This window comes from Cherax quadricarinatus, chromosome 8, assembly GCF_038502225.1.
Source record: "Cherax quadricarinatus isolate ZL_2023a chromosome 8, ASM3850222v1, whole genome shotgun sequence".
In the NCBI taxonomy this organism is placed as follows: domain Eukaryota; kingdom Metazoa; phylum Arthropoda; class Malacostraca; order Decapoda; family Parastacidae; genus Cherax; species Cherax quadricarinatus.
In genome coordinates this window covers 26,472,749-26,485,664 of record NC_091299.1, presented here as the reverse complement: position 1 = coordinate 26,485,664, position 12,916 = coordinate 26,472,749, and the positions used below count along the sequence as shown (strand labels likewise).

The 12,916-nt window shown below is 50.1% G+C and overlaps 1 protein-coding gene across 1 annotated transcript in view; it reads right to left on the bottom strand.

Moving 5' to 3' along the window:
* The window catches only part of Hdc (histidine decarboxylase), a gene marked incomplete at its 3' end in the record, with an annotated part of 206,894 nt that overhangs the window by 66,166 nt on the left and 127,812 nt on the right, over nt 1–12,916 (bottom strand).

The window sequence follows — 12,916 nt, the reverse complement described above, 5'->3', positions numbered from 1 at the left end:
ACTGATACAACCACTACTACCACTGATACAATCACCACTACCACTGCTACAACCACCACTACCACTGCTACAACCACCAATACCACTGATACAACCACTACTACCACTGATACAATCACCACTACCACTGCTACAACCACCACTACCACTGCTACAACCACCACTATCACTGCTACAACCACCACTACCACTGATACAACCACCACCACCACTGATACAACCACCACTGCTACAACCACCACTACCACTGCTACGACCACCACTACCACTGCTACAACCACCAATACCACTGATACAACCACCACTACCACTGCTACAACCACTACTACCACTGCTACAACCACTACTACCACTGCTACAGCCACTACTACCACTGCTACAACCACCAATACCACTGATACCACTACTACCACTGATACAATCACCACTACCGCTGCTACAACCACCACTACCACTGATACAGCCACCAATACCACTGATACAACCACTACTACCACTGATACAATCACCACTACCACTGCTACAACCACCACTACCACTGCTACAACCACCACTACCACTGCTACAACCACCACTACCACTGATACAACCACCACCACCACTGATACAACCACCACCACCACTGCTACAACCACCACTACCACTGATACAACCACCACCACCACTGCTACAACCACCACTACCACTGATACAACCACCACCACCACTGCTACAACCACCACTACCACTGATACAACCACCACTACTACTATTACCCACTATCATTATCTACTCTTATCTACTCCCAGCCATAAAGCACCATCAACAACAACCAGCATGTACCACCATTAATCACTACCTCACTTTTATTACCACCCACCACCACCATCAACTACAACCCATCACCAACCATCACCATCAACTATAACTCATCACCAGCCACTCCGATATCAGAGTTAGGGCGGGGGGGGAGAGGGGGGGTGTACAGAGACACCATCAGTATCAAATCAACAGCTGACGAGGCAAGTAATTAAGACTTTCTCCCTGACCTTCCCAGCCCCCCCTGACTGACTTGTTGATGCTACCATCACCACTACAACCACACCACTACTACCACAACTACAACCACAATCACTACTACGATCGCAATCTCCACCATCAGCTTATGTTCCATATATACAAAACACAACTAGCCTCAGTGCCCCTATCCTAACCCGAACTATTTCTCTTTTAAATTTCATTGTCTGTTTACCTCATTTAAAAATAGACGCAGGTAAATACGTCAGAAAAGGAACGTAGAGCCAGGGAGACTTTTCTGCGGGTCCCTCAGTCCGTATTGTGCGAACTGTGAATACTGACGCCTTGATTTGTGTAAACATCTTGTGTGAATTGTTGCCTGGGTGATGCATTATTATAGCTCGTGGATTATTTAGATTAGTTTTAGCTTCGTGTCAATGATATGGTGGAGTTAATTAGGAGCTAGGCTGCTGGGCGGCAAGAGCCAGGCAGCTGGGCGGCTAGAGCCAGGCTGGTAGGCGGCAAGAGCCAGGCTGGTAGGCGGCAAGAGCCAGGCTGCTGGGCGGCAAGAGCCAGGCTGGTAGGCGGCAAGAGCCAGGCTGGTAGGCGGCAAGAGCCAGGCTCCTGGGCGGCCAGAGCCAGGTTGCTGGGCGGCCAGAGCCGGGCTGCTGGGCGGCTAGAGCCAGGCAACTGGGCGGCCAGAGCCATTCTGCTGGGCGGAAAGAGCCAGGCTGCTAGACGGCCAGAGCCGGGCTGCTGGGCAGCCAGAGTCAGGCTGCTGGGCGGCTACAGCCAGGCAGCTGGGCAGCCAGAGCCATTCTGCTGGGCGGCCAGAGCCATTCTGCTGGGCGGCCAGAGCCGGGCTGCTAGGCGGCCAGAGCCGGGCTGCTAGGCGGCCAGAGCCGGGCTGCTGGGCGGCCAGAGCCGGGCTGCTGGGCGGCCAGAGCCGGGCTGCTGGGCGGCCAGAGCCGGGCTGCTGGGCGGCCAGAGCCGGGCTGCTGGGCGGCCAGAGCCGGGCTGCTGGGCGGCCAGAGCCGGGCTGCTGGGCGGCCAGAGCCGGGCTGCTGGGCGGCCAGAGCCGGGCAGTTGGGCGGCCAGAGCCGGGCAGTTGGGCGGCAAGAGCCGGGCTGCTGGGCGGCCAGAGCCGGGCTGCTGGGCGGCCAGAGCCGGGCTGCTGGGCGGCCAGAGCCGGGCTGCTGGGCGGCCAGAGCCGGGCTGCTGGGCGGCCAGAGCCGGGCTGCTGGGCGGCCAGAGCCGGGCTGCTGGGCGGCCAGAGCCGGGCAGTTGGGCGGCCAGAGCCGGGCTGCTGGGCGGCAAGAGCCGGGATGCTGGGCGGCCAGAGCCGGGCTGCTGGGCGGCCAGAGCCGGGCTGCTGGGCGGCCACAGCCGGGCTGCTGGGCGGCCAGAGCCGGGCTGCTGGGCGGCCAGTAAGACATTATTGTTACCGTACTTTTGTTTACCAATATTTTTACGCAAATAATTAAGCTATACCATAACCACTATTACGACCACAGTCGTCACTACCACCATAACCACTACTACGACAGTCGTCACTACCACCATAACCACTACTACGACCACAGTCGTCACTACCACCATAACTACTACTACGACCACAGTCGTCACTACCACCATAACCACTACTACGACCACAGTCGTCACTACCACCATAACCACTACTACGACAACAGTCGTCACTACCACCATAACCACTACTACAACAGTCGTCACTACCACCATAACCACTACTACGACCACAGTCGTCACTACCACCATAACTACTACTACGACCACAGTCGTCACTACCACCATAACCACTACTACGACCACAGTCGTCACTACCACCATAACCACTACTACGACAACAGTCGTCACTACCACCATAACCACTACTACGACCACAGTCGTCACTACCACCATAACCACTACTACGACCACAGTCGTCACTACCACCATAACCACTACTACGACCACAGTCGTCACTACCACCATAACCACTACTACGACCACAGTCGTCACTACCACCATAACCACTACTACGACAACAGTCGTCACTACCACCATAACCACTACTACGACCACAGTCGTCACTACCACCATAACCACTACTACGACCACAGTCGTCACTACCACCATAACCACTACTACGACCACAGTCGTCACTACCACCATAACCACTACTACGACCACAGTCGTCACTAACACCATAACCACTACTACGACCACAGTCGTCACTACCACCATAACCACTACTACGACCACAGTCGTCACTACCACCATAACCACTACTACGACCACAGTCGTCACTACCACCATAACCATTACTACGACCACAGTCGTCACTACAACCATAACCACTACTACGACCACAGTCGTCACTACCACCATAACCACTACTACGACCACAGTCGTCACTACCACCATAACCACTACAACAGTCGTCACTACCACCATAACCACTACTACGACCACAGTCGTCACTACCACCATTACTACTACGACCACAGTCGTCACTACCACCATAACCACTACTACGACCACAGTCGTCACTACCACCATAACCACTACTACGACAACAGTCGTCACTACCACCATAACCACTACTACGACCACAGTCGTCACTACCACCATAACTACTACTACGACCACAGTCGTCACTACCACCATAACCACTACTACGACCACAGTCGTCACTACCACCATAACCACTATTACGACCACAGTCGTCACTACCACCATAACCACTATTACGACCACATTCGTCACTACCACCATAACCACTATTACGACCACAGTCGTCACTACCACCATAACCACTTACCACAGTCGTCACTACCACCATAACCACTATTACGACCACAGTCGTCACTACCACCATAACCACTACGACCACAGTCGTCACTACCACCATAACCACTTACCACAGTCGTCACTACCACCATAACCACTATTACGACCACAGTCGTCACTACCACCATAACCACTTACCACAGTCGTCACTACCACCATAACCACTATTACGACCACAGTCGTCACTACCACCATAACCACTTACCACAGTCGTCACTACCACCATAACCACTATTACGACCACAGTCGTCACTACCACCATAACCACTTTCCACAGTCGTCACTACCACCGTAACCACTATTACGACCACAGTCGTCACTACCACCATAATCACTTACCACAGTCGTCACTACCACCATAACCACTATTACGACCACAGTCGTCATTACCACCATAACCACTTACCACAGTCGTCACTACCACCATAACCACTACTACGACAACAGTCGTCACTACCACCATAACCACTACTACAACAGTCGTCACTACCACCATAACCACTACTACGACCACAGTCGTCACTACCACCATAACTACTACTACGACCACAGTCGTCACTACCACCATAACCACTACTACGACCACAGTCGTCACTACCACCATAACCACTACTACGACAACAGTCGTCACTACCACCATAACCACTACTACGACCACAGTCGTCACTACCACCATAACCACTACTACGACCACAGTCGTCACTACCACCATAACCACTATTACGACCACAGTCGTCACTACAACCATAACCACTATTACGACCACAGTCGTCACTACCACCATAACCACTATTACGACCACAGTCGTCACTACCACCATAACCACTTACCACAGTCGTCACTACCACCATAACCACTATTACGACCACAGTCGTCACTACCACCATAACCACTACTACGACCACAGTCGTCACTACCACCATAACCACTACTACGACCACAGTCGTCACTAACACCATAACCACTACTACGACCACAGTCGTCACTACCACCATAACCACAACTACGACCACAGTCGTCACTAACACCATAACCACTACTACAACCACAGTCGTCACTACCACCATAACCACTACTACGACCACAGTCGTCACTACCACCATAACCACTACTACGACCACAGTCGTCACTAACACCATAACCACTACTACGACCACAGTCGTCACTACCACCATAACCACTACTACGACCACAGTCGTCACTACCACCATAACCACTTACCACAGTCGTCACTAACACCATAACCACTACTACGACCACAGTCGTCACTACCACCATAACCACTACTACCACAGTCGTCACTAACACCATAACCACTACTACGACCACAATCGTCACTAACACCATAACCACTACTACGACCACAGTCGTCACTACCACCATAACCACTACGACCACAGTCGTCACTACCACCATAACCACTACTACGACCACAGTCGTCACTAACACCATAACCACTACTACGACCACAGTCATCACTACCACCATAACCACTACTACGACCACAGTCGTCACTAACACCATAACCACTACTACGACCACAGTCGTCACTAACACCATAACCACTACTACGACCACAGTCGTCACTAACACCATAACCTCTACTACGACCACAGTCGTCACTACCACCATAACCACTACTATGACCACAGTCGTCACTACTACCATAACCACTACTACGACCACAGTCGTCACTACCACCATAACCACTACTACGACCACAGTCGTCACTACCACCATAACCACTACTACGACCACAGTCGTCACTAACACCATAACCACTATTACGACCACAGTCGTCACTACCACCATAACCACTATTACGACCACAGTCGTCACTACCACCATAACCACTATTACGACCACAGTCGTCACTACCACCATAACCACTATTACGACCACAGTCGTCACTACCACCATAACCACTATTACGACCACAGTCGTCACTACCACCATAACCACTACTACGACCACAGCCGTCACTACCACTATAACCACTATTACCACCACAGTCGTCACTACCACCATAACCACTACTACGACCACAGTCGTCACTACCACCATAACCACTACTACGACCACAGTCGTCACTACCACCATAACCACTATTACGACCACATTCGTCACTACCACAATAACCACTATTACGACCACAGTCGTCACTACCACCATAACCACTACTACGACCACAGTCGTCACTACCACAACCATTACTACGACCACAGTCGTCACTACCACCATAACCACTACTACCACAGTCGTCACTACCACCATAACCACTATTACGACCACAGTCGTCACTACCACCATAACCACTATTACGACCACAGTCGTCACTACCACCATAACCATTACAACGACCACAGTCGTCACTACCACCATAACCACTACTACGACCACAGTCGTCACTACCACCATAACCACTACTACGACCACAGTCGTCACTACCACCATAACCACTATTGCGACCACAGTCGTCACTACCACCATAACCACTATTACGACCACAGTCGTCACTACCACCATAACCACTATTACGACCACAGTCGTCACTACCATCATAACCACTATTACGACCACAGTCGTCACTACCATAACCCCTATTACGACCACAGTCGTCACTACCACCATAATTACTATTACGACCACAGTCGTCACTACCACCATAACCACTATTACGACCACAGTCTTCACTACAACCATAACCACTTACCACAGTCGTCACTACCACCATAACCACTATTACGACCACAGTCGTCACTACCACCATAACCACTATTACGACCACAGTCGTCACTATCACCATAACCGCTATTACGACCACAGTCGTCACTACCACCATAACCACTATTACGACCACAGTCGTCACTACCACCATAACCACAATTACAACCACAGTCGTCACTACCACCATAACCACTATTACGACCACAGTCGTCACTACCACCATAACCACTACTACGACCACAGTCGTCACTACCACCATAACCACTATTACGACCACAGTCGTCACTACCACCATAACCACTACTACGACCACAGTCGTCACTACCACCATAACCACTACTACGACCACAGTCGTCACTACCACCATAACCACTATTACGACCACAGCCGTCACTACCACCATAACCACTATTACGACCACAGTCGTCACTCACTACCACCATAACCACTATTACGACCACAGTCGTCACTCACTTCCACTATAAATACTATTACGACCACAGTCGTCACTTACTACCACCATAACCACTATTACGACCACAGTCGTCACTCACTACCACCATAACCACTATTACGACCACAGTCGTCACTCACTACCACCATAACCACTATTACGACCACAGCCGTCACTCACTACCACCGTAACCACTGTTACGACCACAGCCGTCACTCACTACCACCATAAAAACTATTACGACCACAGTCGTCAGTCCCTACCACCGTAACCACTATTATGACCACAGCCGTCACTCACTGCCACCATAACCACTATTACGACCACTGTCGTCACTCACTACCACCATAACCACTATTACCACCACAGTCGTCATTCACTACCACCCCAACCACTATTGCGACCACAGTCGTCACTCACTACCACCATAACTGCTTGTACGACCACAGTCGTCACTCACTACCATAACCACTATTACGACCACAGTCGTCACTCACTACCACCATAACCACTATTACGACCACAGTCGTCACTCACTACCACCATAACCACTATTACGACCACAGTCGTCACTCACTACCACCATAACCACTATTACGACCACAGTCGTCACTCACTACCACCATAACCACTATTACGACCACAGTCGTCACTCACTACCACCATAACCACTATTACGACCACAGTCGTCACTCACTACCACCATAACCACTATTACGACCACAGTCGTCACTCACTACCACCATAACCACTATTACGATCACAGCCGTCACTCACTACCACCATAACCACTATTACGACCACAGTCGTCACTCACTACAACCATCACCACTATTACGACCACAGCCGTCATTCACTACCACCATAACCACTATTACGACCACAGCCGTCACTCACTACCATCACCACTATTACGACCACAGTCGTCACTCACTACCACTTTGACCTCTATTACGACCACAGCCGTCACTCACTACCACCATCACCACTATTACGACCACAGCCGTCACTCACTACCACAATAACCACTATTACTACCACAGCCGTCACTCACTACCATTATAACCCTTATTACGACCACAGCCGTCACTCACTACCACCATCACCACTATTACGACCACAGCCGTCACTCACTATCTCTATCACCCCTATTACGACCACAGCCGTCACTCACTACCACCATCAGTGCTATTACGACCACAGCCGTCATTCACTACCACAATCACCGCTCTTACGACCTCAGCCGTCACTACCACCATCACCACTATTACGACCACAGCCGTCACTCACTTCCACCATCACCACTATTACGACCACAGCCGTCACTCACTACCACCATCACCACTATTACGACCACAGCCGTCACTCACTACCACCATCACCACTATTACGACCACAGCCGTCACTCACTACCACCATCACCACTATTACGACCACAGTCGTCACTACCACCATCACCACTATTACGACCACAGCCGTCACTACCACCATCACCACTATTACGACCACAGCCGTCACTCACTACCACAATCACCGCTCTTACGACCACAGCCGTCACTACCACCATCACCACTATTATGATCACAGCCGTCACTACCACCATCACCACTATTACGACCACAACTGTCACTCACTACCACCATCACCACTATTATGATCACAGCCGTCACTACCACCATCACCACTATTACGACCACAACTGTCACTCACTACCACCATCACCACTATTATGATCACAGCCGTCACTACCACCATCACCACTATTATGATCACAGCCGTCACTACCACCATCACCACTATTATGATCACAGCCGTCACTACCACCATCACCACTATTATGATCACAGCCGTCACTACCACCATCACCACTATTACGACCACAACTGTCACTACCACCATCACCACTATTATGATCACAGCCGTCACTACCACCATCACCACTATTACGACCACAGCCGTCACTACCACCATCACCACTACTACGACCACAACTGTCACTACCACCATCACCACTATTATGATCACAGCCGTCACTACCACCATCACCACTATTACACAGACTACACCATCACTATTATGTCACAGCCGTCACTACCACCATCACCACTATTATGTCACTCACATCACCACTATTACGACCGTCAGTACCACCATCACCACTATTACGACCACAACTGTCACCACTACCACCATCACCACTATTGTGATCACAGCCGTCACTACCACCATCACCACTATTATGATCACAGCCGTCACTACCACCATCACCACTATTATGATCACAGCCGTCACTACCACCATCACCAGTATTGCGACCATAGCTGTCACTACCACCATCACCAGTATTACGACCATAGCTGTCACTCACTACCACCATCACCACTATTACGACCACAGCCATCACTCACTACCACCATCACTATTACGATCACAGCCATCACTACCACCATCACCACTATTGCGACCACCACCCACTACTACCACACAGTGGCGGACCTTCTTTTTGGGGACCCCAATGGAAATAAGCCACTTTGTCGGATTTTTTTTTTTTTTGGGGTTCTCCCAGGTTCTCTACACATATGCTGTTATGTATGATAATCTATGTAACTGTATTTGTGTATACTTATTTACTTGCTTACTTTACTTCCCAACTCTTTCTCATACAGTAGACCCAAAATTTTGAAACAATGTGGACTAAAGTGGCTTCTGGGACCCCCAAGGGATAGGGGCCCTGAAGCTTAAGTTCCATAGTAGATCCGTCCCTGCTGCCACACCCGTCACTCACTACCACCATTATACAGCAGAAATACTAAAAACTGAGACCAACAGTGAATTCAACTCTGCGAGTACAGGTGAGGCAGCAAGTAAGGTGCTTCTTTTGCTTGTAAGTTAGTGAGCTACATGCTAGTGGACACAGCAAAAGAAACACAACAGCAGTAATGAATAATATATATATATATATATATATATATATATATATATATATATATAATTTACATTTACTGGACAGCAACAGAGACATTAAATTCAATTATGTGAGTCATTGAGGGAGGCGAGGCAATCAGTGTGGGAGACACATAATCAAGTATGAGAGGAGACATTAACTAGCGGGTGTGTCAATGTCATTACCCCATTTAATTTCGTATTTGTAGTTACAGGAGCAGAGCTGTGTTGATGTCACGTCTTAATAGGCCTAACATGTGTCGTATACATGGCTATCAATGGTCCTTTGTTGAGATTCTTGAAATCTAGTTTTAGAATTGTTAAGCGAGCATTTGCTGCAGAAGTTACTTGTGTGATGTGTGCCTCTGGCGACATGCTCGGCACTATGCTCACCCCAGGGGTTTCAGATGCTTGTTTTCCCCCGAGTCTGTACTCGGTTATCCTTCCCCAGTTCTAATTACATGCATTTGCTGTTGCTGAATTCCAGTCACCACTTGTGTGAGCAACTCTCTAGGTTATCCAGATACATTTGTATAATTTCCTTTTTGTTTTCTTCATTAATGTAAAAACATTACATGACACATTTACACCTGTAGAGAAATGGTACCTATCCCAATACCGATCCTTGAGGAACCCCACCTGTTACTTTCCTATATTGGCATCTCTGATAATTTATGTCTCCCCCTAATTCTCTTTCATACACAGCAGTATATACCGTATTATCCCTGTCTGCTCCGCAAGTTTTTGTACCAGTCTCTTGTGAGTGTGTGGGAGAGGCCGTCCCGGGTGACACCATCAAGGGGTGACGCCATCAAGGGGTGACACCATCAAGGGGTGACACCATCAAGGAGTGCCACCATAAAGCCTCTAAAGAAGGTGACACTAATGCACAAACCAGTGTCGCAACAACATAAGAGGAAAATACTTTGTTGCTATATAGCTTATTACATGATTACAGAGCACAAATAGGCCTATATGGAAAAAAATCAATGACGTATACGAAAAACCACGATAAATCGATAATTTCATTTATCATATTTTGGAAAAACCCTTAATCTACCTGGCATCACTATGATCAATCATCAGTGACGTGATATCCTGTGTCTGCTGCACCACCCACGAGTGAGTTTAGTACAGGTGGTGGTGTATATGTGGCTGCTGCACCACCCACGAGTGAGTTTAGTTCAGGGGGTGGTGTATATGTCTCTGCTGCACCACCCACGAGTAAGTTTAGTCCAGGTGGTGGTGTATATGTGCCTGCTACACCACCCACGAGTGAGTTTGGTCCAGGTGGTGTTGTATATGTGGCTGCTGCACCACCCACGAGTGAGTTTAGTTCAAGTGGCGGTGTATATGTGGCTACTCCACCACCCACGAGTGAGTTTAGTCCAGGTGGTGGTGTATATGTGGCTGCTGCAACACCCACAAGTGAGTTTGGTCCAGGTGGTTGTGTATATATGGCTGCTGCACCACCCACGAGTGAGTTTGGTCCAGGTGGTGGTGCATATGGGCTGGCACCACCCACGAGTGAGTGTATATATATGGCTGCCGCACCACCCACGAGTGAGTTTGGTCCAGGTGGTGGTGTATATGTGTCTGCTGCACCACCCACGAGTGAGGTCCAGGTGGTGATGTATATATGGCTGCCGCACCACCCACGAGTGAGTTTGGTCCAGGTGGTGGTGTATATGTGTCTGCTGCACCACCCACGAGTGAGGTCCAGGTGGTGATGTATATATGGCTGCCGCACCACCCACGAGTGAGTTTGGTCTAGGTGGTGGTGTGTATATGGCTGCTGCACCACCCACGAGTGAGTTTGGTTCAGGTGGTGGTGTATATGTGGCTGCTGCACCACCCACGAGTGAGTTTAGTCCAGGTGGTGGTGTATATGTGTCTGCTACACCACCCACGAGTGAGTTTGGTCTAGGTGGTGGTGTGTATATGGCTGCTGCACCACCCACGAGTGAGTTTGGTTCAGGTGGTGGTGTATATGTGGCTGCTACACCACCCACGAGTGAGTTTGGTCCAGGTGGTGGTGTATATGTGGCTGCTGCACCACCCACGAGTGAGTTTAGTCCAGGTGGTGGTGTATATGTGGCTGCTGCACCACCCACGAGTGAGTTTGGTCCAGGTGGTGGTGTATATGTGGCTGCTACACCACCCACGAGTAATTTTAGTCCAGGTGGTGGTGTATATGTGTCTGCTACATCACCCACGAGTGAGTTTGGTCCAGGTGGTGGTGTGTATGTGGCTGCTGCACTGCCTACGAGTGAGTTTGGTCCAGGTGGTGGTGTATATGTGGCTGCTGCACCACCCACGAGTGAGTTTGGTCCAGGTGGTGGTGTATATGTGGCTGCTGCACCACCCACGAGTGAGTTTGGTCCAGGTGGTGGTGTATATGTGGCTGCTGCACCACCCACGAGTGAGTTTGGTCCAGGTGGTGGTGTATATGTGGCTGCTGCACCACCCACGAGTGAGTTTGGTCTAGGTGGTAATGTATATATGGCTGCTGCACCACCCACGAGTGAGTTTGGTCCAGGTGGTTGGTAATGTGGCTGCTGCACCACCCACAAGTGAGTTTGGTCCAGGTGGTGGTGTGTATGTGGCTGCTGCACCACCCACGAGTGAGTTTGGTCCAGGTGGTGGTGTATATGTGGCTGCTGCACCGCCCACGAGTGAGTTTGGTCCAGGCGGTGGTGTATATGTGGCTGCTGCACCGCCCACGAGTGAGTTTGGTCCAGGTGGTGGTGTATATGTGGCTGCTGCACCACCCACGAGTGAGTTTGGTCCAGGTGGTGGTGTATATGTGGCTGCTGCACCACCCACGAGTGAGTTTGGTCTAGGTGGTGGCGTGTGTGTGGCTGCTGCACCACCCACGAGTGAGTTTGGTCCAGGTGGTGGTGTATATGTGGCTGCTGCACCACCCACGAGTGAGTTTGGTCCAGG